Source organism: Pipistrellus kuhlii, unplaced genomic scaffold (genome assembly GCF_014108245.1).
Source record: "Pipistrellus kuhlii isolate mPipKuh1 unplaced genomic scaffold, mPipKuh1.p scaffold_m20_p_19, whole genome shotgun sequence".
NCBI lineage: Eukaryota > Metazoa > Chordata > Mammalia > Chiroptera > Vespertilionidae > Pipistrellus > Pipistrellus kuhlii.
Window position 1 is genome coordinate 10,127,510 of NW_023425504.1, and position 5,407 is coordinate 10,132,916.

At 42.5% G+C, this 5,407-nt stretch overlaps 1 pseudogene; it reads left to right on the forward strand.

The window, feature by feature from the left end:
• Window positions 1–3,546: 3,546 nt before the first annotated feature.
• On the forward strand, window positions 3,547–3,974 carry LOC118721951 (annotated as a pseudogene).
• The last annotated feature ends 1,433 nt before the right edge of the window (window positions 3,975–5,407 follow it).

Sequence of the window (5,407 nt, forward strand, 5' to 3'; positions counted from 1 at the left end):
GGACATGTGGCTTTTGTAACATTTTCAGAAATGGGTATCCCTGGATATTTTTAAGCCCAGTCAGGGACATGTGTAGAAGTAAGAAAGCAGTGTCCTGGATTCAAATTCTGGTTCCAGCACTTACCACCTAGGTAGACTCAAGAACCTCACTTAACCTCTACAAAGCTATTTCTTCCTCAAAGCAATGAGGATGCCGCTTATATTTCTGGAGTCCTTTGAAGAATAGAGATACTGTAGGTAAAGTGCTTGGCCCATAGCAGTGATGATAAATTGTCTTCTCTCCCTCTCACCTCCCCCTACTTTCTTCTCATATGAAAGCTCTGTAGGTAATTCTTCCAATCCTACCTGATCAGACATCCCTTTACTCCAACCAGAATGCCTTAATCCATTTTTCCCAGCATGTGTAGTTAGCATCTCATTACTGTCTCAGTGTTTCTCACCCCTTTACCCTACCTACCTATTCCTCCTGAAAGGCACATCTCATACTCCCCTGCTCCAAAAAGTCTGTCAACAGTTAGCCCAGGGTCCACCCTCCCTCCTCTGAGCTCCTATAACACACATTCTCTAAACAGTTACTCTATTAGTGAGTACAGTACTGCCTTACATTGCTTCTCCTACGTAGTCAGTTCACAGCATACAATGAGGCACTGTTTGGGAACTGGAAACCATTTCCTATGGATACAATCTTATGGATGATAGACTAAAACTGTGCTAAATATTCTACTCAGTTTTCATCTTCTAGAGAGCAATTCCTACACGCATTCTAAATGTTATAATTATAATCCATTATGCATCAGGAAAAGCAATATAAATGGTGCCCCTCTGTTCTGGCTTAATCTTCTTGCACAGTTGCCTCTTCAGCTAATATTCATGAACCCAGCAAAGCTGCCTGTCACCTAGGTTCATGTGGCCTTCTGGGAATCTGACTCATTGTGCTAGAAGGGGCTTCAGAGAGTGACCATGGCCAGCACCCTGATCCCGGGCAGGTCCAGGAGCAAACTACCCAGTCAGATGGTAACAGGTATCGAGAAAGAGGCCACGGGCCAGCTGGGCACCTGGCCCAGAGCTAAATGAGCTTGAGAGGCTAGAAGGACTTCCCCAGATCCAAGAGGAATGAGTGGGCCTTCTTGACCTTGTTTGGGGTCACCTGTTCGTGGTGGTGGTAGTGGCAAGCTACAGAGGGGCTGGAAGAAGAGGAAGTCTGGCACACGTCTTTCCTGGAACAGGTTGCCTTCCCAGCCCAAGCCTAAACAATCATTTGCCCTTCACTGGGTAAGTTTAGGCTTGGGGGTTCTTATTCTGGCCCACATGAGCAGCTCAGCACTTTGCCTGGGGCAGGGTAGATGAGACTGAGGTCTGGATTAGCTTTTAACTCCTCAAAATCTGCTAAGGAATCCTCAAACTAACAGGATTGGCATCACCTGGGAGCTTATTAGAAATGCAGACTCTCAGCCCCCACCCCTACACCTACTCCTTCAGAATTTGCATTTTAATGAGATCCCCAGGTGATTCCTAAGCGCATTAAAGTTTGAGAAGCACTGCCTTCATTGTTAAAGGCGGAATGGAATGAAAGCTAGATTTTCAATCTGATGAATTGGGAAAGCAATGGTGGTTACAGCCATGGTCAAAGCAGAAAAAGTTCAGAGGCAAGGCAGGTATGGATGAAAGTCTCATCCTCTGCAGCCCAACCCAGACTTCTCAAAGGCCCAAGAGGTGGAGTTTCTGTCCGTAATGAGTGTTCATACATCAGGCACTGCCTCTGTGTGTGTGTTTGTGTGTATCTTCTCAACTAGACTGTAAGGCTTAAAAGGACAGGAACCATATTATATATGTATGAGTGTATATATTATGGAAGAACAGTGATATATAATAACTGAGCACAAGTTCTGAAGTAGATGAACCTGCCTTCTGGGCCCAGAATTTCCACTGATTTATTGTGTGTTCTTAGCCATTATGCATGGTCTTTTGGAGCCTCATTTTCTTCATTCAGCTAGTGAAAACCTAACTCTCAGCATTGTTAGAGGATGAAATGAGTAAACAGCAGAAATGTACCTGATACATAGCAGGTCCTCAATGAAACAGTCACACCTTTCTTTTTGAATCTCCCTACACACACACACACACACACACACACACACACACACACACGCACACCACCACCAGGGCCTAGCTCCAGCCTAGAAAATTTTATTTTTCTTTATTTTATTTTATTTTATTTTTTATCTTTATTGTTGAGAGTATTACAGATGTCTACCATTTTCCCCTATTGACCTCCTCCACCTAGTTCCCACCCTGCCCCAGGCCTTCACCACACTATTGTCTGAGTATAAGAGTTATGCATATATGCATATAAATTCTTTGATTAAACTATTCCTTTCCCCCTCCTCTTCTCTGAGATCCTTCAGTAGGTTCCATGCTTCCATGATTCCATGCCTCCAGGCCTAATTTGTTCATCATTTTATTTTGTCCTTAGATTCCACATATAAGTGAGGTCATGTGATACTTGTCTTTCTCTGACTCAAGCTCATTTTAAATGCTAAATAAAAATATGCTAGGGGGCGATTGATCATCTTGACAGCCCTGACTAAAATGCATTTTAAGTAAGCAACACTGAATGTTTTCTTACTGTTTTTCCAAATATCAAAGCAAATCATTCTTGTCATGGAAATGTTTGAAAAACACAGGAAAGTGCATAGAACTTTAGAACTTCCCTTTCTGCCACCCAGTGGCTGGACGATGATGCTCAGGTGCATTCAAGATTATGCTCCATTTTGTACTTCTTATTTGGTAGTTACAAAACAGCCACAGGGATATAAAGCACGGCACAGGGAATATAGTTGAGTTTTTGGATTCATTGTCTTGAGAAGTCAGTGAATGAATTCATGGACAAGGGAGGGTAAGCAAAGGGAAGCGGAGTTATTACAGAGAAAGTAACAAAGCTCTCGGCACTTGAGAAGGGTTGCTTCAAAAGCTCACCAGTTTAGGATTTTATATTTTCCTGCTCTTGCCTTCTATTGGCTCTTTCAAAAACAAAACAAAACAAACAAACAAAAACACCAGCTAATCTCCTTTTGCCCTCATCCCCCCATTTTAGTTCCAGCTCTTGGGTTCAGAGGGAAGAACAGCTCTGTAGTTGACTGGTACATTCCATCTACTATGCTCACATCCTGACCATCTGGCTCATCTCTTCTTTATCTACTACCCTGTTTCCCCGAAAATAAGACAGTGTCTTATATTAATTTTTTCTCCCAAAGTTGCACTAGGTCTTATTTTCAGGGGATGTCTTATTTTCGGGGAAATACGATATCTTCCCTCCCCTGGATCCTTACCCTAAACTGCCTGACTCCTCACAGTCCATAATATTGTAATAGCGATGTATGGTGCTAGATTGGTACTGGAACTATTGGGGGGAACACATTGTAAAATATGTGATTGTCTAACCACTATGCTATTTTCTTGAAATTAATACAAAATAATATTGACTGTAAGCTGTGGTTGGAAAAAAAATTTTTTTTTTAAATCCTGCTTCACTTGGAACCCACCACCATGGCTAAGGAATGCATTGTTGCTAGAGGTATAATGGATGTTAGTACTAATGTACAAAACAAGCTGTACTGAATACTAGAATCATCCACAGGGCCTAGCATGAAAAATTTGCCAAGTTGCCAAAGCCTGAGACCAGTGTCAAGCCCGTATGTATGTGTTTGCAACCATCCAACTTCAGTGAGATTGTGTATATCAAGTTGGTGGAGACTCTTTGTGCTGAACACCAAATCAACCTAATTAAGGTTGATGTCAGGAAACTAGGGGAGTGAGTAGGCCTCTGGAAAACTGACAGTGGGAAACCCCCATAAACTTGTTGGTTGCGGTTGTATGATAGTTAAGGACTATGACCAAGAGTCTTAGGTCAAGGATGTCATCCAGGAGTACTTCAAATGCAAGAAATGAACAAATAAAATGCGTGGCTCTTGTTTCTAAAGGAAAAAAAAAGTCTAAAAAATAGTCTATAATATATTCACCCAGCAGTATAGTATGATACTAACATTTTGGAGTATTTGGACCATAATATTATCTGTTTTACTGTCTCTGAAGATAATAGGCCAGCTGGGTGTCCTTCCTTGCTGAGTATTGAGTTTGGGGCTTTTGGAAACCTGTGCCTTTAAACCAGCCAAACTAAGACATTTTCCTGGTTCCACAGCTCACCTCTGTTATTCCAATTTCTAAATGTGTACCACACAACCATATTTTCGAAGACTCTGTACAGAACAGATAGTGGTAAAGTAAGAATACATTTGTACTGGTGACCAGTCAAACATAATCTATATTTCAAACCCAACATTTTTTTTTTTTTAAGTGAAATAAGGAGTTAAAATAAGGGGCTAAGAGATAAGTGCCTTTGAAAATTTACCTTTGTCTACTACAAACCCTCCAAGATTGGTAGTTTCCACTTTTTAGAAAATATTTATGTATTTTTAAAAATATATATTTTTATTGATTTCGGAGAGAAAGGGGGCGGGAGGGATAGAAACATCAATGATGAGAAAAAAAATCACTGATCAGCTGCCTCCTGCACACCCCCCACTGGGTATCGAGCCTGCAACCTGGGCATGTGCCATGACCTGGAATCGAACTGTGACCTCTTGGTTGATAGGTTGATGCTCAACCACTGAGCCACACCAGCCAGGCCAGAGTTTCCACTTTAACTGGGTGAGAGGAGGTACTGGAAATTGAGCAGGAGACACATTATTTCATTGATCTAGGGGAGAGCAAATCACATTTAGCCAAAGAGAAATGCTTGAAATTTCACAATCACTCTGCTGGTCCAAAGAGGCAGTGGTGAAGCTCGAAGACACTGGGCCTTCAAATAGCTGAGGGTTTAGGGATCAGAATTCTTGTTAGCCTTGCTCAGCAGCCTTCAGGGACAACCTGTTCAGATTGAGACTGGGAGTCTGGGGACCTTCAGTCCCACCTCCCAAAATAATTTCAGTATATGGGCCATTGGTCTCTCCAGTCTTTCTAGGCCCAGGCCTGACCCCCAGACTTTCATGCTCTGGATAAATGCTGTTTCTCTTCCTCCTTCAACCAAATCTTGCTCTTGATCCTTAAGGTGCTAGGTTGTAGGGGTGTCGAACTCAATCAGAGAAGGGGCCAAAATCTAAAATCCAGCCTAAATCGCGGGCCGAATAGTTTACTGAACAGTCATAAACTGTCATTGTGATGGAAACGCAGCGGAGTGCAGTGATGACAGCGCGGTGCGGGCCACATTGCAAGGCCTGGCGGGACGGATTTGGCCCGCGGGCCTTGTGTTTGACACATGTGGTTTACAGTATGAAGATATGGTTTCAAATCTTCCTCTGCTATTTGTAATACATATTACAAGTGAGCCCTTGGCTGCAACACTGAACCC